This window comes from Rhinatrema bivittatum, chromosome 5 (genome assembly GCF_901001135.1).
Source record: "Rhinatrema bivittatum chromosome 5, aRhiBiv1.1, whole genome shotgun sequence".
NCBI classification, from domain to species: Eukaryota; Metazoa; Chordata; class Amphibia; order Gymnophiona; family Rhinatrematidae; genus Rhinatrema; species Rhinatrema bivittatum.
This window is the reverse complement of record NC_042619.1, coordinates 252,160,105-252,186,127: the sequence shown is the minus strand read 5'-3', so window position 1 is coordinate 252,186,127 and position 26,023 is coordinate 252,160,105. Positions and strand designations below refer to the sequence as shown.

Genomic DNA, 26,023 nt, shown 5'->3' with positions numbered 1-26,023 from the left:
TTTTGAAAGAAAAGGTAAAACAAAAAGTCAGGAACACTCGCGATGAGTGCCGCAACTTAACCGAACAAGTACTTACGTGTATGGGTAAGCGGCGACAACCGCCACTGCCGCTTAGGCGGATAAAAACTGATTTATCTGTCTATCTGGCAGTGGGAAGCAGCTGCCAGATAACCGGAGAAGTCAGTACTTATCCGGTTATCTGGCATGGGTCACCACTACTTAACTGAATAAGTACTTTCTCTGGCTAAGTAGCGGTGACCCGTGCCAGATAGACGGATAAATCAGTATTTAGTGACGGTGGCAGCTACCGCCCCTTACCTGTAGCCTGTCAGGGATGCCTCCATCCTCTTTCCCAAGTTAAAATGTGCGTTCGGCCTGTGCCGGACGCACATTTTAAAGTTTATGACGTTTTGTAACTCCCGATGCGTTGGCATAGCATTCGCTTATTGCGTCGGGAGTTGAAAAATTTTTAAAGCTGAAATCGAGCACCCAAGGTTTTTTAAAGCTCAGCTGCCTGCACAGAGAGTGTGTGCAGGTGTTCTTTCCTTTCCTCTGATGGTTTCAGTTGTGTATCGTTGCTTCCTCTCGCCTTTTCAAGCTCTCAGCCTTCGCCTCACTCTTTTGCTCGGTCCTTTCTCTACCTTTGCGCGCACCCCCCCCCCCCCTTGTTCTCCCCCTATCTGATCCCTCTTTTCAATGTCACATAGCGCGGTTCTTAACGTAAGCTCTCTCCCTCTCTTCCCTCATGCAGGCCTGCGCTCTTCCCCAGCCTCATGCCCCTATCAGCAGCATTACATTACTATAAAGAGCGTAGTTGAGACACAAACTCCCTTCCTTTCGTGTGTACGATAGTGGTAGACACAGCCACAGCCGTGCACAGGGGCCCCTCCATGAGGTGGTAAACTAACAATCGGCCAGGCCTGCTTGCATCACACCAATCAGCGCAGGTCAGCCACCAAACTTCATCCCAATCTGTCACCCTGTTTTTGCCCTGCGGACGGGATCACAGACAAACAGGAGCAGGGCACCAGGCACAGTTTGTCTTTTTCACAAATAAAATGACCAAAAGATACAGAGAAGGGCAACAACAAAAAAAAAAATGATTAAAGGGCTAGAACAGCTCCATTATGATGAAAGACTAAACAGGTTAGGGCTCTTCAGCTTGGAAAAGAGATGACTGAGAGGGAACATAATATGTTTATGTTTATTATTAGATCTGATGGAGAAGTTTTTAATATTTTGTCTGGTGAGCAGCAATTTAAAATGGAACTGGTTTTCCTCTTTCAACTAATACTAGATCTAGGGGACACTCCATGAAACTAACTAGGAGCAGATTTTAATTCATTTATTTATTTTTAAGTAAGTTATTTTATTTATTTTATTTATTTTTAATTTTTATATACTGGAATTCCTGTATACAATAAGGCTGGTAGTACAGCTGGGTTTGCAACTGATCCATAAAGCCGCAGCATGCCCGTTCACTGGCAGTGGTATTCGGAAACATACTACACATGCTCTGAAGGAGCTTCGTTGGCTGCCAGTGAGATGGCGTGCAAGATGTATTTTTAAACATCTTTATTCAAGAAAGGATATAACAAGATTCCTTGAAAACAAGTGCATAGCACAAATGACATCATATGGGTACATCAAACTCAGCCTGTGAAACATTGCAATGTCATCAATTACAAATATAGATTCCCATTGTTTTCCCCTTTATTCTTTTTTTATAATCCCCAAACTTCTCAAACATGCTTATATCGCTTACCTGGATGCCTTTTTCCTTGCAGATCCAGGCACCATTTACTGGATTTAATAACCAAAATGCATATCTCCCCCCTTTCTCACCTCTTCCCTCTCCTCCCACCCAACCCTCAGACTTCCTTCTTATGTTTACATAAAAAATAACTCAGTCCACCCAATAGGCTATTTAAAATCAGACTCCTAGCTCATCCAGAAATACTCTGTAGAGACTTATCCCAAGTGTCCAAGAATCTTCTTTTAAAAGAAAATGAGGTATGAAAGCCATTGATTCCATAAACATCGTATCATGCATTGCATTCCTCCATTGCCAGAAAGAAGGCAGGTTAACCCCATGCCATGCCAATAAAACAGATCTCTTGCACTGAACCAATGCATTCCAGGCAAAAACCCTATCACCTTTTTTCCCCCAATATATTTAGAAAGTTCTATTTCAAACAATACTAATTCCGGGGCCAAGAGGAATAGAGCACCCCAAGAGATTGCCCACATAATGCAAAACCTTCCCGCAAAACATTATTATCTTAGGACAAGTCCAAAAAGCATGGGTGAGTGGTCCTTTCTCTTGTAAACATTTTACACAGGTCTCAGTACGGGCAATATTCGCTTTAAACGCCAATGCTTGAGATATGTACGCCCTATGGAAAAATTTAAATTGCATCTCTTCAAACTTTTAAAACAAGTTTTCAACACATTTTGTGAAAAGGTATAATCACGATCTCCTTTCCATCTGACCCATATGATACTTATCAGGTTACCCTGATCTAGCTTTACAATTCCTTATGAATTCTGGAAAGGGAACGTTTTGTATGTTCTTTACAAAATAAACTGTCCATTGTCTCAATGTTCTTCATATCTAAATCTTCCATCCTCAACAAGAAAACATAATGGCTCAATTGCATGTATGAAAAAAGATCTGAATCCCTCAAACCAAACTGAGTTTGAAACATCTGAAATGGTATTAGGGTCCCATCTTTTGTTAATACATGTTGAATTTGTGTCATCCCTTGGTCCCTCCAAAAAGAAAAACATTGTGACCGAGAACCTGGCAAAAAGTCTAAATTCCCCTATATTGATAAGAATAGAGAGCATCTATTAGAAACTTGTATCATCTCTGTCACTTTCTGCCATGCCCAATGCATTGGCGCAATTGACACGTTGCTTGCAAGCCCTGTGGGCACTCTACCCAGGACCGCATGCAAGATATACCTTAAATCTAGCTTAGCTGCTACTGCCTGTTTTCCATCTATGTTGACATAGCTGGAACTATCATACAACCAGTCTCTCACAATACTTAACAAACCAGCTAAATTATACATTCCTATATCAGGAAGTCCCAAGCCACCCTGAGACGAACCCTTTTTCAAGCTGTGAAGCACTACGTTGGGTTTGTTACCAGACCTAAATACATTTCAATATCAATTTCTCCAATTGTTTTATATCTCTCTGCTGCATTCTGAGGGATAGGGTTTGCATTTAGGAAATAGGACCTTTTACAAAAGATTTATCCACCCAATCAATGGCAAAGCTCATTTCTGCCAAATTCTCAAATTGTCTCTGGTAATAGAAAGTAAGAGAAGTATATTAGATGTATATAAATGCCACAAATCCAAAGACATTTCAATCCCCAAATATTTAAAAGAGCCTGCAGCCCACTTTAATGGAAATTCCCCTACTCAATTATGCTTGACAGCATCCGGATGTGCTAAAGTCTCCAACTTATCTCTATTAAGTCGAAATCCAGAGAATTCCCTGAAATCACTAATCATGTATAATAGTTTTGTAAGAGATACTATCAGGTCACACAAGAACACTAATAGATCATCTGCAAACCCAGCATATTTTAAAACTGAGGATCCCAGGGACATACCCTAACTGCAGGTTCCCGTGTAGAGAGACCAACAAAGGCTCCAATGTCAAAAGGAACAACAAGGGTGACAAGGGGCAGCCTTATCTCATCCCTCTGCGAATAGCAAAAGTAGAAGAGTAGCCTCCATTCGCTAATACAGTCGCCACCAGATCTGTATACAATATATCCAGATCATATTTTTTACAAGTCCTTCCGTTTTCATATAGTCCAACAATAATAAAAATAGGTGTCACGCTACCCTATCGAATGCTTTTTCAGCGTCAAAATTAACTACCATAAAAGCGGTGTCAGTAATTTTGCATAAGGTGATAGCAGCAAGTATTTTGCGCACATTCGCCGTGGCGCCTCTGCCTCTAACAAAACCCCACTTGTCCTTGATCACTAGATTCCAGCGACTCCAAAGCTAAATGGTCTGCCAATTTTTTGGCGAGTAATCTTTATCAAAATTAAGCAAAGAAATTGGACGGTATGATGACGCTAGAGTTGGATCCTTCCCTTGTTTAGGAATGACAGTAATCACTGATTTGTTTGTATCACTGGGAAACCTTCCTCCATCTATCGATGCTGCAAAAGTTCTACCAAGTACAGTACAGGGGTTTCCTGTTCTGCCAGAATTTTATAAAATTCAGCATTAAACCTATCTGGCCCAGGGGAGCTTCAACAATTTGGTGCCAGCTGCAACAGTCACCTCCTAGCATCTAAACCGCAGCGTTTGCTTGAAATACTGTAATAATTCACAGTCCCCATGGCAACCTCTGTGTTCCCGGTACAGAGATAAATGCAAGGTCTTCCAAAAGTTCCAGTCTCCTTGTTTTATCTGTCATAGCTGTGCAGGCAAAATCCATGCTGGGCAGCTTAACCAATTAGTGTGGCTGTTCCTGAGGCTTAGATGCTTCAAGCTCACCAACCATTTCCTTTGCTTCACCCACCAACTGGAACCAGTGCACTCCCTCAGGGAGATTAAAACTAAATTTTGCCCGATACATAAGGGAAAAGCTCAGGCCCAGCATGAGAAGGCGCGAGCACGTCGGGGCAAATTCCTTCCTTGGTGCTGAAAGTCAGACAGAGTAGTCTTGAAACACCAGAGCATTTTTGTTATTATAAGGTTAACTTTTTACGCGCTCACAGCACTTGTAGAATCTCCGTCTTATAAGCGAAATCAAGGATTCTGGCGATCAGCACCCATAGCCTTTCCATTCTCTCTCTCCGGACACCCAGCCGTCGGGCCTGCTCAATGCACAACGCTCCACGCGTTAACAAAAGGCTTCGCTCATTTACCAACTAGGTTTCCAAAAACTGAGGGAAACCTTTGTCTTTGATGGTTTCCAGCAATCCAACAAACCTCAGAGTGTTACAGCGAGAGCGATTTTCCAGCCCTTCCAGTCCTTCATCCTGCTTTTGCACAGGCACTTTCATTTCGAGCAACTCATCTCCGGTAACACATATGTCGTCCTGATTGTCAGACACCCATTGCTCGAGGACCCCCAAATCGCAATTCATATGCGGTTATCCGTGTGGTCGCGTCTTCAAGCTTATCCACAATTTTTTTGAATTCTGGCTCGAGTGTGTCTACCACTGCCACTTTTAGTCCTACAATCACTGAAGTGTGCATAGCAGCTCTCTCTGGGATTTGACACTTGTCCGCCATTTTCCCGTTCCCTGGCCTAGCTTTCTCTTTTTCTCTTTCTTTGTCTTTTTTGGAAAATCGGGCCAACATACTTCTGCCGCCTCTCAGCACTGGTCCGGGTTTTGCTACTCTCACCGTTTCACCAATTGTTTAAGACCAGATTAATTCTGGATGGAGGTGGATTTGGTGAAAAGATCAGAGCAAAGTGAATCACATCTCACTTCGCTCAGTGCGCCACGTAATCTCCCAGCATGCAAAATTTAAATTTCTTTGTTTAATGTTTAAGGACCAGATATTCATTGCCACTTAGCAGGATAAGTTCCAATTTATCCTGCTAAGTTGGCGGCATCTGACTAGCATCATTCAGTAGCTGCCACTTAGCTGGATAACTACTTATCTAGTTAAGTAGTTGGCCGGCTAATTGTAAGTAAGTTCTGTCAGATGCAGCTGGGTGTCCTATTATTTGGGCTTAGAGCTATGTGGGGGCTAAAATGTGCAATATGATGTTGACTTTAATGCACTGTGCATCAAGGTAGGTAGAGAATAAATGGTACAAATCTACTCCTCCTTCACCTTTCATCACTCCAAATCACAATAAATCTTCACTGATGGTAACTGAGCTGTTCGCATGTATGACTGTGCATGTAAAACTGTCCCCCAAAACCTACCTCACCCCACAAACTTCACCCCGAGTGCATAATGCCCCCTCTAACAATGGTATAAATAGTTACCTTTTTGTGAGTCTCTCTGTCTTTTTCTCTGTCTTGCCAGCAGCCCAAACTGTGATAAAAATCTTTTTGACTGGCAATGCGGCTTGTGGAGATTATTCAGTGTGCAATGTGAAAATAAGAACATAAGAACATAAGAAAATGCCATACTGGGTCAGACCAAGGGTCCATCAAGCCCAGCATCCTGTTTCCAACAGTGGCCAATCCAGGCCATAAGAACCTGGCAAGTACCCAAAAACTAAGTCTATTCCATGTAACCATTGCTAATGGCAGTGGCTATTCTCTAAGTGAACTTAATAGCAGGTAATGGACTTCTCCTCCAAGAACTTATCCAATCCTTTTTTAAACACAGCTATACTAACTGCACGAACCACATTCTCTGGCAACAAATTCCAGAGTTTAATTGTGCGTTGAGTAAAAAAGAACTTTCTCCGATTAGTTTTAAATGTGCCCCATGCTAACTTCATGGAGTGTCCCCTAGTCTTTCTACTATCCGAAAGAGTAAATAACCGATTCACATCTACCCGTTCTAGACCTCTCATGATTTTAAACACCTCTATCATATCCCCCCTCAGTCGTCTCTTCTCCAAGCTGAAAAGTCCTAACCTCTTTAGTCTTTCCTCATAGGGGAGTTGTTCCATTCCCCTTATCATTTTGGTAGCCCTTCTCTGTACCTTCTCCATCGCAATTATATCTTTTTTGAGATGCGGCGACCAGAATTGTACACAGTATTCAAGGTGCGGTCTCACCATGGAGCGATACAGAGGCATTATGACATTTTCCGTTTTATTCATCTTTCCTTTTCTAATTATTCCCAACATTCTGTTTGCTTTTTTGACTGCTGCAGCACACTGAACCGACGATTTCAATGTGTTATCCACTATGACACCTAGATCTCTTTCTTGGGTTGTAGCACCTAATATGGAACCCAACATCGTGTAATTATAGCATGGGTTATTTTTCCCTATATGCATCACCTTGCACTTATCCACATTAAATTTCATCTGCCATTTGGATGCCCAATTTTCCAGTCTCACAAGGTCTTCCTACAATTTATCACAATCTGCTTGTGATTTAACTACTCTGAACAATTTTGTGTCATCTGCAAATTTGATTATCTCACTCGTCGTATTTCTTTCCAGATCATTTATAAATATATTGAACAGTAAGGGTCCCAATACAAATCCCTGAGGCACTCCACTGTCCACTCCCTTCCACTGAGAAAATTGCCCATTTAATCCTACTCTCTGTTTCCTGTCTTTTAGCCAGTTTGCAATCCACGAAAGGACATCGCCACCTATCCCATGACTTTTTACTTTTCCTAGAAGCCTCTCATGAGGAACTTTGTCAAACGCCTTCTGAAAATCCAAGTACACTATATCTACCGGTTCACCTTTATCCACATGTTTATTAACTCCTTCAAAAAAGTGAAGCAGATTTGTGAGGCAAGACTTGCCCTGGGTAAAGCCATGCTGACTTTGTTCCATTAAACCATGTCTTTCTATATGTTCTGTGATTTTGATGTTTAGAACACTTTCCACTATTTTTCCTGGCACTGAAGTCAGGCTAACCGGTATCGCGTGTTGTGGTAAATACCTATGCCCCCTTTTTTTTTTTTATTGCGGGTGCTATTTTTGCTATATAGCTATATTTATAGTAAAATGATGAATCTAGATCTGAGTTAGGGGCAAAATCAAATTAGATCCCCATCTACCTCATCCCACCTCCCCTATCCATCCCCTCCTCATCTTTTATCCCATCCTTGTCTGATCCATAAAACAAATCCAGGGAAGACCCGTCAGGCATGGAACATCAACTAAAAGTCATTCAAAATTTGGCTTCAGATTTTGTGAGGAACTTTGTTAATACAGGGAAGCCATACATCCAAAATCACTTTTGTACTCCTTGGGCTGGGCATTTAATTGGACATTTGTTCCATAACTAATAAATTGTGGATTTTGTTTCTCCAAAAGGTGACTAATGGAATTCCTGGTTGTCTCCAAAAGTGCAAAATAGGGAGTTTAGTCAACAGAAAAACTTTCCTGATTCATAATATCTGAGATACAGAACACAGGACCAATGATTGAATATCTCCAAACAACTCTAAAAAAGCATCAAAGACCAATGACTGAGAAGTAATCCATTCCACATTAAGGAATACTTTCCTCCAGAACGTCTTTAGATACAGATATCTGAATCCGAATATGAGCTAAAAAAAAAAAGCTTGGCGTGAGATGTATGCTCTATTTATGTAAATGAGCAAAACACTTAATAAAAATCTTAATGGATAACTGCATCTGTAATTCCTGTGACCATTTGCTCCACATGTCCTCACATGCCCACATACCATCTAAGACAAGTAAAGATTTCTATAATGAAGATGTAGTGAGCCTGCCTGAATCCTCAATATCAAACCACCCCTGTATTATAGACCATTTATCCACACTTAAATCTGCACAACTCAGAGACAATACATAATGGCGGGCTTGAATATAATTCTTCCCCGTGAGAACAAAGGACTCCTGTAGTTCTGGAAAAGTAAACATTTCTCCATTAGGTTTCAACATTTGTCCCACTAATATCAATCTCCTTTGTTTCCAACTGGAAAGGACCCCTGGTGGAAATGCACTGCTTCCTACGAGGGGCAAGAAAGGCGAGATTTTAAAATTCAACTGGAGTTTACGAGCCAACTAACACCATATATGTTGTAGTGGAACAAGCAAACAATGATTTTTCAAATGTATTGGTAACTGGGTTCTGGAGGCATGTGGTGCAAGTTTTAAGGAAAAAGGAGTGACTAATGCCGACTCAAAAGCAAACAATGTATAATGATTAGTCTCTTGAAGCCAATCTCCAATATGGCAGAAATCTGCTGATATGTTATAAAATTTAAAATTGGGTAAACTCAAACCTCCCTTGCCCCAAGATTTCACAAGCTGAAATAAAGAGATACAGGACCTTTTACCTCTCCAGAGAAATTTCCTCAATTCCTTAGGAAAAAGAATATTTAATTATATAAATTGGAAATAGCCCAAAATCATAGAGCCATTTAGGCAGGATTATCATCTTAAATATTTATTTATTTATTTATTTTGAATTCTTATATACCGACATTCCTGTATGAAATACAGATCACACCGGTTTACAATACAACAGAACAGTCGCGAGTGAGCGATACATTAAACAATAAATTAAACATTAAGTAACAATGAACATGAGAACTTTCAAAGGAAACAATTGGGAGAGCCAATTAAAACATTAGAACATTAAACATGGGGTATTAAGTCTTGGTTCATTGAAACTTTAGAGACCTTCGCTGACTTCAGCGACGGGTTAAAGGAATGATAACAATAAAATTAGATGAGAAAAACGAGGGAAAAAAATAGATGAATCTGTCCAACATGAGAGATTTTTAAAGGTGTCCAGACTCTTAAAGTGATTTTAATAGATTTCAATAAATGATGAACATTTATATCATGAAGATTTTCCAAATCATTTGTTAGTAAAATACCCAAGTATTTAATAGTAGAGTTTGTCTATTTAAGCAAAAAATCTCCTATCCCCATATTGGGCTGCCAATTTCCAATGGGGAGGGCTTTGATTTATCTAACTTTAGCTTAAAACACGCTAAAACTCAATACTGTTGAAATTCATTTAATAGCTCTTTTAAAGAAGTAGTGGGTTCAAGTACATGTAACAATAAATCATCAGCAAATACTGAAACTTTAAATAGTTGGGATCCAATACGTATGCCTTGTATCAAGATTTGACTATTGCTCATAATAATGGATCCAAAGTGATAACAAATATTAGGGACAAGGGGCATTCCTGCTGGGTACCTCAATGGAGTACAAATTCAGTAGAAAGCCCCCCATTAATCAAAACCCTTGCTTTGGCATTATTGTAGAGGATATGAAGAAATTTCAAGATCTGATCCCCAAATCCACTGCATTTTTAAATGTTGAATAAAAAGGTACATTCTACTTTATCTAAGGTTTTTTTGGCATTGAAACTAAAAAGGAGAGATTGTAACCCATTTCTCGAGACATGATCTATAGATGTCAATATCTTTCTAACATTCAATACTGGGATTCGCCTCTTGTTCAATTGTCAGGAGATAGTCCAAAAAAGAGGATGATCAGTCGGGCATTATTTTAGCAAAAGGTTTGACATCATAATTTAACAATGAAATTGGTCTGTAAGAACCTGGAGATGTAGGATCTCTTCCCGGTTTAGGAAGTACTATAATAGTGGCTTTATTTGAACCATTGAGCATTTCGTCAACATCTAGAAGAGCTTCAAAAACTTGCCCCAGAGGAAGACAAATATCATTAATCAATAATTTATAGAACTCTCTAGGTAGACCATCAGGTCCAGGACATTTAAGTAATTTAGATTGTTTAATAGCACCCCAAACTTATTTGAAATTGCAAAGGAGAGTTTAGAGCCACTATTTGCTCCTGGGTCAATTAAGGTAGAGAAAGAGGCTCCAAACAGCCTTACGCTTTGCTTTACTAGGTTTGCCATCGTTCGCTCTGCTTTATTGCCATAAAGAAAAAAACCTGTGTTTATAGTATAGATATAGAAGACCTTTTTTTAGTTTTTTTGATGAATAAGTGTATTCAGCTTCGTTTGAGTTGCCATATATTGTGTTCTATTAATAGTATTCGGATATCAATTATAAATGTGCTGATCACTCAGCGATTGGCATTCCAGTCTCAAAATATCTCTAAAAACTTCTTCCTATGAATTGTATAAGCTATTATTTCCCCCTGTAATACAGCTTTAGCTGTTTCCCACTATAGCAAGGGATCTGATTGATGTGACATATTAAAGTTGTCAAATTCCTTCCATTTTCCCACTAAACCTTCTCAGAACTGCTCGTCCCCATATAGATAAACAGGAAACCTCCACATCTGCATTTGAGATTGAGAAGCGAACCCTCCATGTCCACCCACACTGGGGCATGGTCTGAAATTTTCAGTGGCCCTATCTCTGAGTCTACTACTTATGAGAAACTGTGGACAGATAGTAAAAAATAGTCCAGTCTAGATTGAGAGTCATGTGCACTGGAAATGTGAGTAAAATCTCAGTGCATGGGATGTAATCTTCTCCAGAAATCTATTACATTTAAAGTTGTACATAGATATGGAATACCCTTATTATGATGAGCAGGTCCTAAAGGCTTCATGTGAAATCTATCCAAATTAAAGTCAGAAACTCTGTTAAAATCTCCTCCCAATATGATAGGTATATGAGAATACTGTGCAAGGAACATAAGTACATAAGATGTGCTATACTGGGTTAGACCAAGGGTCCATCAAGCCCAGTATCCTGTTTCCAACAGAGGCCAATCCAAGTCACAAGTACATAAGAACATAAGAACATAAGAAATTGCCATGCTGGGTCAGACCAAGGGTCCATCAAGCCCAGCATCCTGTTTCCAACAGAGGCCAAACCAGGCCACAAGAACCTGGCAATTACCCAAACACCTAGAAGATCCCATGCTACTGATGCAATTAATAGCAGTGACTATTCCCTAAGTAAACTTGATTAATAGCAGTTAATGGACTTCTCTTCCAAGAACTTATCCAAACCTTTTTTGAACCCAGCTACACTAACTGCACTAACCACATCCTCTGGCAACAAATTCCAGAGATTTATTGTGCGTTGAGTGAAAAAGAATTTTCTCCGATTAGTCTTAAATGTGCTACTTGCTAACTTCATGGAATGTCCCCTAGTCCTTCTATTATTCGAAAGTGTAAATAACCGAGTCACATCTACTCGTTCAAGACCTCTCATGATCTTAAAGACCTCTATGATATCCCCCCTCAGCCGTCTCTTCTCCAAGCTGAACAGCCCTAACCTCTTCAAGCTACTATTGCTTATTAATTAATAGCAGTTTATGGATTTTTCCTGTAGGAACTTATCCAAACCTTTTTTAAACCCAGTTACACTAAGTGCTGTAACTACATCCTCTGGCAATGAATTCCAGAGCTTAACTATGTGCTGAGTGAAAAATAATTTTCTTCAAATTGTTTTAAATGAGCTACCTGCTAACTTCATGGAGTGCTCCCTAGTTCTTCTATTATCTGAGAGAGTAAATAGCTGATTTGCATTAACCTGTTCAAGTTCTTTCATGATTTTATAGACCTCTATCATATCCCCCTTCAGTCATCTGTTCTCCAAACTGAACAGCCCTAACCTCTTTAGCCTTTCCTTATAGGGGATGCTGTTCCATTCCCCTTATCATTTTGGTTGCCCTTCTCAGAACTTTTTGGAGTGCAACTATATCTTGTTTGAGATGCGGTGACTAGAACTGCACACACAGTATTGAAGGTGAGGTCTCACCATGGAGCGATACAGAGGCATTATGACAGCTTCTGTTTTATTTTCCTTTCCCTTCTTAAAAATTCCTAACATTCTGTTTGCTTTTTTGATCGTCACAGCACACTGAGCTGACGATTTCAATGTAAATATCAACTCTGATGCCTAGATCTCTTTCCTGGGTGGTAACTCCTAAGATAGAACCTAACCTTGTGTAACTATAGCAAGGGTTATTTTTCCCTATATGCATCACTTTGCACTTGTCCACGTTAAATTTCATCTGCCATTTGGAAGCCCAATCTTCCAGTCTTGCAAGGTCCTCCTGCAATTTATCACAATCTGCTTGAGATTTAACTACTCTGCATAATTTTGTGTCATCTGCAAATTTGATAACCTCACTCCTTGTACCCCTTTTCAGATAATTTATAAATATATTGAAAAGCACTGGTCCAAGTACAGATCCCTGAGGCACTCCACTGTTTACCTTTTTCCACTGTGAAAACAGACCATTTAATCCTACTCTGTTTCCTGTCTTTTAACCAGTTTGTAATCCACAAAAGGACATCGCCTCCTATCCCATGACTTTTTAGTTTTCTTAGAAGCCTTTCATGCAGGACTTTGTTGAATGTCTTCTGAAAATCCACATCTACCAGTTCACCTCTGTCCACATGTTTATTTACCCCTTCAAAAAAATGTAGGAGATTTAAGAGGCAAGACTTCCCCTGGGTAAATCCGTACTGGCTGTGTCCCATCAAACCATATCTAACTTTATGTTCTGTGATTTTATTCTTTTTAACAGTTTCCACGATTTTTCCCGGCACTGAAGTCAGGCTCACCGGTCTATAGTTTCCTGCATCCCTTTTTAAATATTGGGGTTACTTTCATAAAAAAAACTATGCATGTAAAATTTTGGCGCATAAGTATTGCCCCAAACTATGGGTTTCATAAAAAGGCCCCCCACTGTGATATATCGACCTTCAGCATCTTGATGTGGTTCTTGCCCCTGAAAAGGACTGGACCTGTGTACTAGAATTACTACCCCAGATGATGCATAAGAAATGTCTCCCACCCAATTTTGACGTAGTTTACTATGTTTAATTTCTGACAATTTGGTTTCTTGTAGAAAAACAATATCTGCTTTAAATCGTTCATTGCCTACAACATTAGTATTTGTTTAATAACAGACCCTATACCACAGACATGCCAGTTCAATAGTTTAATTATTTTAGCCATACTTTAACAAAAAAAAACAAAAAAAAAAAAAAACAATAAAGAAAATGAAAAAGAAAATATGAAGACGTGCCCTTCAGCTCCTTCATTCACCTTGGTAGTAAAGGAAGAGCTGGAAATATACAATCCATCCTGAATCAGCTCTCTAGATAATGCTCTTATCCCCCCCCCCCTCTAACTCTCCCTCCCTTTCCAAGCCCTGCCTAGAAAGTCCCCTTAACTTGTATCTTTCATCCCCCATTCCCTCATACACAGAGTCAGCAATATCAATGAAAACAGCGATATAAAACCTCAAAAACAGGCTAAGTCCAACAACAAGTCTCAGATAACATCAGAAAGACGATGTGCTGTGAAGAGAAGCCCATTTGGCACAAAGATTGAATAAAAATGAAAACAAAACATAAAGATAAGCACCAGAATTCATGCTGCGAAAGTTGCGTTAGTCCATCCTGAAAAATAAAGGTATCAAGTAAAGTCAAGAGAGTCCCAGTGTCTGCAGTGAATAACAAGCGCCTTCCACTTTGTCAAAAAAAGGAAGTGCGTCCTCGATGTGAGACTTGTAAGTCTAGCAGGAAAAAAACAGAGCGGCTCTTATTTTCAGCTTGGCCGATTGTACACGCGCACCCACCAGCACAATGCGCTGTCACGGACGCAGAATAATCTTGGCAGAGTAAGAAGTTCTTCCTCTCGTACCCTAGTTCCTTTTTTTCGGAACGAGCGTAGCAGTTCAATCTCGTGAACAGCGTTCAAACTTTTTTAAGGTCACTACTCTAAGCACGGAATTATATTGCCTCACCTGCCCTAGGTGATGTGCAGGCCGATTCCAAATTCTGCTCGTGGGCTTCCAGCTCAGAAATGCGAGTTTCAGGTTTGGTAAGTTTCAAATGTCTGTCTTGCATTTGGGTGAAGAACTTGTTAAACTTATCCTCCCATGCCCGCGTGACAGCAATAGCCACCATGGGAGGTGGTTGAAGGGGGGAACGCTCTGTAGTTGTGGCATCCGACATCTTGTTGTCCATTCCCTTTTATCTCTCTCCTTTCTCAGCATTTTTGAGGCCATCGTTATATAAAAGCATTGTTTTGAATCTCCACTCAATCGGCTAGCTTGTGAAGAGTAACGAGGAGGAAGACTGAACTGTTAGATAGCTGAAGAGAAAGTACGGAGGGAGAGGGTCCCCGAAGAAGAACAGGAACCCGTCCTCTCTAGCTTCGAGCATCATGTGACTTCTTGAGTTGTTGGTTTGTTTGTTTTTTTTTTGTATATGAGTGTAATCAATATTTTAACTAAAATAAATTTAAAAAAAAATGTTTCCACAAGTTTTTTCAGGTCAGGTCCATTAATAATTAGCCAGATAGGCTTGGGTGTCTCTGCTTCCTACTTCTGGGAGTGAGCAACATGGAATGGAATGCGGGGTGCTTCCAAGAGATCCAAACTGGCCGCAGTCAGAGACAGGATGCTGAGCTCCATGGATTATTTGTCTGACCCAGCATAGCATCTTTTATTTTCTTATGTTCTTATGAGAGCCTTCTGACAGACATTATAGCACAGCGATTGTACTCTGAGAGCTTTCCACCAGATATGATACCACAGAGGCTGTACCACCGAGAGCTTTCTGTCAGAGATATTATATCTCAGAGATGGTACCACTAAGAGCTTTCTGTCAGATTATATCACAGAAACTATACTACAGAGCTTTCCATTAGAGATTGTACCACCAACAATTTTCTGTTAGAAATTATATCACAGAGACTGTACAACCAAGAGCTCTCTGTCAGTTTATACCACAGAGACTGTACCACCGAGAGCTTTCTGTCAAAGAGTTTATTCCACAGAAACTGTACCACTGAGAGCTTTCTGTTAAAGATTATACCACAGAGACTGTACTACTGAGAGCTTTCTGACAGAAATTATATCAGAGATTATATCACCGAGAACTTTCTGTCAGATATATACCACAGAGACTGTACACCGAGAGCTTTCTGTCAGAGATATATCACAGAGACTGTACTACTGAGAGATTTCTGTCAGAGACATTATACCACAGTGACTGTACCACCGAGAGCTTTCTGTTAGAGAGATTATACTACAGAGACTTTACCACCGAGAGCTTTCTGTCAGAGATACATCACAGAGACTGTACCACCGAGAGCTTTCTGTCAGAAATTATATCACAGAGATTGTACCACTGAGAGCTTTCTATCTGAACTATATCTCAGAGACTGTACTACTGAGAGCTTTCTATCAAAGAGATTTGACCAGAGATTACATCACAGAAATCTTTCTATCAAAGAAATCATATCACAGAGACTGTACCACTGAGAGATTTCTGTTAGAGATATTATATCTCAGAGATTGTATCACTAAGAGCTTTCTGTCAGATTATATTACAGAGACTATACTACTGAGAGCTTTCCATTAGAGATTGTACCACCAAAAATTTTCAAAATTATATCACAGAGACTGTACAACCAATAGCTTTCTGACAGTTTATCCCACAGAGACTGTACCACCGAGAGCTTTCTGTCAGAGAGATTATACCACAGAGACTGTACCACCGACAGCTTTCTGTCAAAGAGATTATACCACAGAGACTGTACCACCGAGAGCTTTCTGTCAGAGAGATTATACCACAGAGACTGTACCACCGACAGCTTTCTGTCAAAGAGATTATACCACAGAGACTGTACCACTGAGAGCTTTCTGTCAGAGAAATTATATCACAGAGACTGTACTATTGAGAGCTTTCTGTCAAAGAGATTATACCACAGAGACTGTACTACCGAGAGCTTTCTGTCAAAGAGATTATACCACAGAGACTCAACTATTGAGAGCTTTCTGTCAGAGAAATTATATCACAGAGACTGTACCACTGAGAGCTTTCTGTCAGAGAGATTATATCACAGAGACTGTACTACTGAGAGCTTTCTGCAAACAGATTATATCACAGAGACTGTACTACTGAGAGCTTTCTGTCAGAGATTATATCACAGAGACTGTACTACTGAGAGCTTTCTGTCAGATTATACCACAGAGACTGTACTATTGAGAGCTTTCTGTCAGAGAAATTATATCACAGAGACTGTACTACTGAGAGCTTTCTGTCAAAGAGATTATACCACAGAGACTGTACCACTGAGAGCTTTCTGTCAGAGAAATTATATCACAGAGACTGTACTACTGACAGCTTTCTGTCAGAGATTATATCACAGATTGTACCACTGAGAGCTTTTTGTCAGAGAGATTATATCACAGATTGTACCACTGAGAGTTTTCTGTCAAACAGATTATATCACAGAGACTGTACCACTGACAGCTTTCTGTCAGAGATTATATCACAGATTGTATCACTGAGAGCTTTCTGTCAGAGAGATTATAGCAGAGATAGTTTTATATCAGACTATATTCTTGAGAAAATACTGACAAATAATTGTACCACAGAGTGCCTTATAATCAAATACACTACTGAAATGTTAACACCAAAAAAGTAGCAGTTCATATACAACATAGCAGATGATGACAGATGTGGAATAATTGGCCCCACTCATGTCTGCCCAATTGTCTTCCTTTCTTGTTCTCTGTCACTGGCAGTAAAGAGCACATAATTTCCCACACTTAGACCAATACCAGCTGTCCTATCCCCTCCCCCCCCCCCCCCCCCCCCCCATGTCTTTTACCTGAGCTCTCAATGCTGACCCTACTTCTTCCTTTTACTTCTGTCTAAGGCATGTTTAGATTCGGATACAGTTCTGGTCCCCACCTCATCCACTGCAAGGCTGTTCCATGTCTTCTTGTCTTCCTACTTGGTTTCTACAAGTCCCGTTCTTAATCCAACACCCAGGCTCCCCCTCCCCCACCCATGTTTTACCTCCAAACTACGGAATAATTCAAGCAATCAGTAAACCCTGAGAGGCTGTCATCTGAAACAGAGGCCACACTGTGCTCACTGACCTTCGGGTTGTAACCTCGCGTGCTCCGCGCAGGTTACCTGATGCAGCCGTACCAGCACGCTCTGTCCCTTTGGCTCGTGTTCTCCCCTCTTTGGCCCTCTAAGGGTCACTCAAGCCCCCTCCCTCCTGTCTTATACCTGCTACCCCCACCTGCTCTCACCGCTGAGCTCTCTGTCTGTTCCAGGCATGTTTGCATTCTGCGAGTGCTGTAGTTTTGGTCGGCGCTGCTTCTGCCCGAGGCCTGTTCTGGGCATCTACCACCCTCTCAGAAAAGAAGTATTTTCTCAGGTTTCCTCTGAAGCTGCCCCCCTAACTCCATTTCATGAATTTCCTTTCCTATGGAAAATTTCACCTCCCCAAGCTTTCTTGAAGCCCGGCAAATATTTGTCTCTCTCTCATGTACCTTCCCCTGTGAGGTTTGAGTCCCAGCTCTTTTCTGAGCCATTTCCATCCTCTCGATGTCCCTGTGAAGGGGCGGCCTGCAGAACTGAAAGTGGATCTCACTAGTGACCTATGACAGGGCGGTGTGGCTTCTTTTTCCTGCTGCTAACACAGTGTCACTTTTTCTAGCTGCTTTATTACATTGACTGGCTAAACTGAGGTCACCTGAGATGAGTTTCCAGTCGCTGAGCCTGTCCTTCTTACTAATATGTGACTAATGGATTTTTGCCTCCCAAATGTACGAGACATTTTAGGACTCAGGCTCATTGATTCATTATTTTACTCCTTCCCATACCCGGCTTGTTGTTATTACTGTGTGGGCATTTATATAACCCAGGGCGCATAAGCTTTTTTTTTTTTTTTTAGTTGCAAGCTTGTTATTTAAGGATGAAGAAACACGCTATTCCTGCTGTCCTAGAATCAAGCCTTAGTATTATTACTGTTGAAGTGCATGTTTGCGTGTCAGTGCTTGTGTGTGTGTGTGTGTTGTGTGTATGTGTATTGTACGTGAGTATTCTTGCATGAAAATCCTGGCACCTCTTTTATAGACACAGTACTGGCATTCATTTTGGTGCATGCCAACGTCTATGCCTTAGTCAGCGTCTGTCTGTCCATATGTGCCTCAGTCAGCGTCTGTGCCTCACCTGGGGTCTGTCTCTCAGCGTTTGTGCCTCCGTCAGACTCTCTCTCTGCCACATGTGCCACTCAGCATATGCCCTACATGTCTGTAAACGGGCACAGATCCCAATCCCAGGCTCATACCATGATAATGGGCATCCCTGCACCTGCTGCCGGTCCATGCCGTGGCAGCGAGGAACATGTATGTGACTCACACAGACAGCAAAATAAACCACCTGATGACAAAAATATGCCAAGAAATGAGAGAAAACCCCTAAAGGGCCTGGGGGTGTCTTCATATGCTCTGACTCCCTCCTTGGAGTTCTTATACCTTCTGACACAATGTGGTGTCTTCACTCCCTCTAACCCCTCCCCCACCATAGAGCGTCTTCATACCTTTATTTATTTATTTATTTGTCATATTAATAAAACTTCGCCTCCAGGGAAGGCTCTGGGCAAAAAACATACAACAGAGAAAACAATCCACATATTCAATAATTTTAAAAGAATACAATAAATCAATAAAAGCAACCTGAAAAGCTGGTAAAAAAAAACTTCCTAATCTCTGCCCCTCCAGTCCCCCTCCCCGTGTAGTGTTCTCTTACTCACCCTCCCTGTGTAGTGTTCTCTGCCCCTCCCCCCCCCCCCCCCCCCCCAGGTGTGGTATCCTCCTGTTCTCCGATTCCCCATCTGACCCAGCATGACAATTTCTTATGTTCTATACCCTCTTGATCCCCCCTCCCCCATCCTGTGTGGTATCCTCATACTCTCTGATTCCCCATGTGGTGTCCTCATACCCTCTCAACACCCCCCCTCCCTGTGTAGTGTTCTCTTACTCACCCTCCCCGTGTAGTGTTCTCTGCCCCTCCTGCCCCCTCCTCCCCATGTGTGGTATCCCCCTGTCCTCCATTTCCCCATCTGGTGTTCCTATACCCGCTTGATCCCCCCCTCCCCCATCCTGTGTGGTATCCTCATACTCTCTGATTCCCCATGTGGTGTCCTCATAACCTCTCAACACCCCCCCCCCCTCCCTGTGTGGTGCCCTCATACCCTCTCAAACCCCGCACCCCCATCCTGTGTGGTGCCCTCATGCTCTCTGATTCCCCATGTGGTGTCCTCATACCCTCTCAAACCCCCCACCCCCATCCTGTGTGGTGCCCTCATACTCTCTGATTCCCCATGTGGTGTCCTCATACCCTCTCAAACCCCCCACCCCCATCCTGTGTGGTGCCCTCATACTCTCTGATTCCCCATGTGGTGTCCTCATACCCTCTCAAACCCCGCACCCCCATCCTGTGTGGTGCCCTCATACTCTCTGATTCCCCATATGGTGTCCTCATACCCTCTCAAACCCCCCACCCCCATCCTGTGTGGTGCCCTCATACTCTCTGATTCCCCATGTGGTGTCCTTATACCCTCTCAACACTCCCCCCTCCCTGTGTGGTGCCCTCATACCCTCTCAAACCCCCCACCCCCATCCCCATCCTGTGTGGTGCCCTCATACTCTCTGATTCCCCATGTGGTGTCCTCATAGCTTCTGACCACCACCCTTTCAGCCCCTTCCCTTCCCCGTGTGTTGCCTTCATGCCCTCTGACCCTATATGTACTGTCCTCATGCCTTCCTGTCCCATGTGTCCCATCTTTGTAACCTCTCAAGTGTAAATGAGCAGTGATTTGACAGCGAGTATATGAATCCCATTTCTTGCCTTCAAGCTGAGCACCCATAGAGCCTGAGGATTCCCTCTCCATGTCTGCACCTCCCCCCCCCCCCCCAAGGCAACACTGAGAACAATGTGGGTAACAATCCTCCCCCATGCCCGCTGAGATCCCAAGTGTTTAACGACTGCACAGTGTCATGTGGTCAGGATGTGGAGCTTCCCCTATATATTGCTGCCAAAGGGCGTCTCAGGCATGCTCAGTGCACGGACTCATATCGGTCACTTGGAGGCTTAATTACCAGACTGCAGTAGAAGTCTGACCCAGTAAAAAATACCCCATATCTCCCAATCAAGGCCCAGGGAATACACAATCACCCCCCCCCCCCCTCACCCTTAAATAAAAGCCCACACTGGCTACAAGCTCTGAAAGGGGCTAGGAGGCAGAGGCACAGCAGATAGACAGAGACACAGGGCCTGACTCACGATGGCTTTTCTCCCATTTTGTATCTATGTGTTTGTTTGTCAGTGCGCAGGGGGAAGCTTAGCAGACACACAGGCAGACAGAGAGAGACGGGACAGAGATACAGCCAGGCACATTCATGCAGACAGACTGGCAGAGAGAGACAGATGGGCAGACAGGCATAGCCAGAGATAATCATGCGACAAACAAACAGAGACAGATAGGCAAATATGCACAGACAGGGAGACAGACAGAGGCACAACCAGACAGATCCTCACTACTCCCGGCACTGGGTTTGATGTGATAGGGGCGGGGGGAGACGAGCAGGAGGGCTTTGCTACTGGCAAGTGCTGACTTGCACCTGGGTGAGGGCTCCCGGATGAAGGTCCAGGACAGCACCCAACCCAAGGATGAAATCAGGTGCAACCCTTTATTAGCTGGGAGTATACAAGAGCTAGCAATAGTGACTGACTTACCCTGTCCCCAAAATCAAGATGCAACACATTCCCACATGCAAGTGCACTCAATACCTATCGCCCCTTCCTCTGTATCCCCTTTCCATCTCTCACTTATCATTTCACACTACTCACCACACGCACGCACACAACAGGAGCAGAATCCAGTCTGATTTTGGGTAAAGCACGGCCATTCCTCTGCCTCTGCACTGAGAGTGGAGCATGCAAGGATATCTCAGTAGTTCCTTCTTTTCACTTATGAGCTCTGTACATCTTTGAGTTTCCCTTTATGAAATGTCTCAGTTCTCCGTAGCATCATCTTTTACTCTATTACTGCCCAGCTTTTCCTTTACCCCCATCTATCCCTCCCTTTCGAACCCACTTTCTATATCCCTCCCTCTCTCTCACTCCCCTTTTCTCCCCATCCCCTCATTCTCTCTTAATCCCTTCTTCTCCCTTTCCCCGCACCTTCGCGGTTGCTCCCCCTCTGTCTCTATCCCCAAACCTCCCTTCCTCTTTCAACCCCTTCGCCTTATCCCCGCACCCTCCCTCTCTTGCACCCCCTTTCTCCTTATTGCCGTTCCCGCTTTCTCTTTCTCCTCCACTTTCTTCCATTCTTAAAGTAGCTGAAGCAAGCAAAGAGCAGAAAAGAAGTGTATTTCAAACAAAAAGGAAAGCTAAAAGGCAGCCCATGGTGGTACCTGTGAGGCGTGCGGGATCCACAGGTAGCCGTGGACGTTCCCCGCTCTGGCGCTCCGGCTCAGCCCGGGGTTTCAGGAGAAGCCCTGCTCGCTAATCTGTGCCAGTGCCTAAAACGTCAGAGCCTGTGAGTGTGGAGGCTGCAGCAAGCCGAGGGCACCGGAGGACATCCACTCCCACACAAGCAGCTTTCTGGGAATCCAGCCCAGAGCCCAAATCTTCTGGCAACTCCTCGCCTCACTTCTGGCTGCTGCAGCGCCCTCAAATCTGGACACAGCTGCTGAGGTAGAGATACAGAATTCAAAGCCCAGGGCCGAGCTGCCCCTTCTAGGGCACAGGTTGAGGAGGGGTGCAGGGCGAGCCGCCCATTCTAGAAATGGAGCGAGAGGGTCCTGGGACCAGTCATTAAATCTATTTAACAGAAGCAAAAGGATCCTTTTCCCCTCTGGGTATACTCCTCCTCACCATAGGCTCAACCAAACCTAGAAACTTGGAATCTGAAGGCACCTAAGGGATATTAGGCCCATACAGTCGGTCCAGATTCATGTCTGGCGCAATGCCATTGACCCCAATTGATCTCTGCCTTTCCCCTCACTTCTTCACGGTTCATGATCCTCTTTACTTATCTTAAGCTTTACTCCTCAGTCTCCACAGACAAGGATCTATTTTTATTTATCCCGGGCTTTCTTGATTTCCGCTACTGCTTTTGTCCCCACTACCTGATCTGGGAGGCCAGTCCATGCATCCACTACCCTTTCCATGAAGAAATAGTTCCTAATATTGTTTCCTAGTTTACCCCCTTTTAGCCTCATATCATATCTAGAACGTCCGTTCCACTGAAAATGCTTTTTGTGCCTGATCTATATCTTTGAGGTCCCATCTCTTCTCTTCTTAAGTCCTCAGATCTCATCTCTTAGCCAGCAGTTGCTCCGAGTGTTGGTGGTTTGAGACACCATAGATCTGATACATTCGGTTTGAAGATCAGTCCAATAAATACTTGCGTGCTCACAGCTCGGTTCCATTCCCGCCTGGTCCTGCTTGTACTGTCTGTGCAGGACAGGTGAGAGAAGTACATACAGGCTCATTCTACCCAAAACCAGCAGGGAAGTGGCCCTGGAGTGAACTGCAGTATCCCAGGCCCAGAGGGTCAACGTTTGAATGCATAGAAAATCCTCTGTGTTCCGGTTAGGTTATATCACAGAGTCCCCTATTCCCATATGGGCCCCTCTCTCACCTCCCCGACTCTTGACATGAACATTATATTAATCTTCAGCACTTCAGTGAGCCCTAGCCAGCACATAATAGTATCAGCAGGACTACAAGACCCAGAATGCATTACAGTACGAATGAAAGATGAAGAGCAATTTAATGTTCTTCAGTATATCATGGGTGTGTGCATGTTTTTGAGGGTGTGAGTGTGTTGTAGCGTGCACGCCTGTGTGAATGTTTAACAGAATATTTATTAGCGCATGTGTATGATGTCACTGCACATAGTCAGTGTGTACACTAGTGTGTGTAGCAGAGTGCATTGGTGTATGTGTTTGTATCTGTGTATCATTGTGCATGCTGGTATGAGTGTTAGCAGAGTGTGTATCAGCATGTGTGTATGTTGTCAGTGTATGTGTGCCTGTAAGTTAGTGTGCACGCTGGTAGGAGTGTGTATCAATGTGCATGTTTCAGTATGCACACTAATGTGAGTATTTGACAGAGTGTGTATTGGTGTGTGTGTGTGTGAGTGAGTGTGAATGTTGGTGTGAGTGTTTAGCAGAGTGTGCATTGGCATGTGTGTATGCTGTGTGTGCATGAGTATGCATATTGGTGTAAATGTTTAGCAAAATGTGTATTAGTGTGTGCATGTGAGTCTGAACACTGGTGTGAGTGTTTAGCAGACTGTGTATTGGGGAGCATGTGTGTGTCAATGGGCACACTGGTGTGAATGTTTAGCAGCGTGTGCATCAGTATGTTGTGTATGTTGTCAGTGTGTGTGTCAATGTGCACACTGGTGTGAATGTTTAGCAGCGTGTGCATCAGTATGTTGTGTATGTTGTCAGTGTGTGTATCAGTGTGCACGCTGGTGGGAATGTTTGGCAGATTGTGCTTAGGGGTGTGTGTGTGTGAGCTTGGCAGAGGCTGTAACTGAAAGGCAGCTAAAGGTCAACAACTCTCAGCTAAGCGGCTGCATTTAAACAATAAAAAGAGAGACTTTTTAGATTTTCAGTAGCCAGCTGAAAATACTGCTCTGTGCTGTATGTGAGGAGTGTGAATGTGAGCACGAGAACCTGCGAGTGTGTGTGCGTCCCTTGCATGCACATCCAGCTGCAGGTGACAATTTGTGAAAGAGAGACAGAAAAATAGAGATGGAGGGAGAGAAGACATGAAGGGAGGATGGGAAGAAAGTGACGGGATGGAGGGAGGATGGGGAGAGAGAGAGGAGAGATGGAAGGATGACAAGAAGAGAGGAGATGGAGAATGGGGAGAGCAAAAGAGATGGAGGGAGAATGAGGGAGAGAAGGGCAGGCTCTAGGGCAAATGGCACCCTGGGTCAAAATCGGCTGAGCAGGCAGTGCCCAAAATGCCCCTCAGCTCACGGCACCCCGGCTACCACCCGGCATGCCCTACTCAAAGGCCGACACTGGAAGGAAGTTGGGGTGAAAGTAAAGAAACAGAGGGAGACTGGGAAGAGAAGGGGAGAAAGTAAAAAGATGGGGAGAAAGTGAAGCTAGGTGAGAGGAGATAGAAAGAATATGAGGAGAGACAAAGGAGGATGGGAAGAGAGGGAGGGAGGACAGGGAGAGAGAGAGGAGATGGAAGAAGGACTGCGAGAGGAGAAGGAAGAAATGGAGAAAGGAGGGAGGAGAGAAAGAGAGAAGAGACAGGGAGGACTGGTAGAATGAAGAGATGGAAAGAAAGAGTTTGCTAGAGACAAATCTGTAGTAAACAGACTCCTGTCCATAAAGTACCTCAAACCCAGGAGCTGAGTCCCAGCGCAGTCATGACAAGGAGAAGTCGAGTCCCTGTGCTCTGAGCCTCTGCACAGTCATTACAGAGCAGCTGAGACCCTGTGCTGTCGGTGCACAGCTCCTGCTGCAGTGACAGTCAGGACTCGGCTCCCTGTGTGTCAGGCTCTGCGCGCTTGCAGGCTCTGGTGACCTGAGATGACTCCGAGTTTGGAGGGCGGGGGAGGCGAATGCAGGGCCAGCTCATTCCCCACAGCCTCCTCTGCTAAGGTTGGGAGAGAAATCAAATGATTTGCTGATCATAAGTGGCGTCAAAGCAGAGCCTATGAAGGGATTTCTGGCTAGAGACATAGAAATGTGCTTCCTCCTTTATATAACTATCCCCCCCCCCCCACTCAGGCTGGCAGAGGGCTCAGGTGGGAAAGAGAATTACAGAGAGAGACTGTGAAGGAGGGGGGGACCATGCAGCAAAGTAAAAAAGAATTAAAGAAGAGAGACAGGAACAGGAAGACTGAGAGACGGGAAGGAGGAGGAGAGATTGGAAATAAAACAAGCCAGGCTGCTACAGATCCACAGGCTGGTGGAATCCCCCACCTCCTCACATGCAGGACTCAGACCCTCTCCAAACACAGAAAGGGCGAGACCGAGATATGCAGATAAAAGCTGGACTGGAAACCCCAGGAAGCCACGCGCTGCATGCAGTGCAAGTCCAGAAATGCATTTCCTCCTGGACTGTGCAAAAGGGAGGATGGGGAGCAATCCCCACACTCAGGGGTGAAGCCTTAGCATAGGGCCCTTTCCACACACAGACACACAGACACAGACACACCCACACACACACACACACACACACACACCACTAGGTCCAGCTTCTGCCGTCTTTTCACATTTTTTGTAACCAAGGATCCTCCGAGTTTATCCCCTGCCTTCTTGACGTCTGTTAACATTTTAGCCTCCACCACTTGCTCCAGGAGGCCACGCCATTCATCCACCACCCTTTCCACGAAAAACCATTTCCTGACGTTGCTCCTATGTCTGTCCCCATGGAGTCCCATGACCCCTTGTGCTAGAATTTCCCTTCCGTTGAGAAAGGTTTGCTTTCTGTGTTATTATTAAAAACCTTTCAGGTATTTAAACTTCTCTATCTTTTCTCTCCTCTAGGGTATATCCTTGAACCTCATCTCACTGGATTTTTGCTGCAGACTCAGTGACATTGTGGTAGACTTTCTCTGGTCCACCTCCACTCC

The 26,023-nt window shown here is 43.4% G+C and overlaps 1 protein-coding gene across 6 annotated transcripts in view; it reads right to left on the bottom strand.

Annotated features, from left to right (window-relative positions):
- The window catches only part of HR (HR lysine demethylase and nuclear receptor corepressor), a 92,423-nt gene extending 67,516 nt beyond the window's left edge, over positions 1–24,907 (bottom strand). For 3 of the 6 annotated variants that reach the window (XM_029603829.1, XM_029603834.1, XM_029603832.1), the window contains exon 1: positions 21,822–21,931. The gene's annotated coding sequence lies outside the window, so the exon portion shown is untranslated. Of the gene's footprint in view, positions 1–21,255; positions 21,274–21,821; positions 21,932–24,779 lie in introns of those variants that run through there. The other 3 variants (XM_029603830.1, XM_029603833.1, XM_029603831.1) reach the window with 3 other exon arrangements.
- Positions 24,908–26,023: the final 1,116 nt, after the last annotated feature.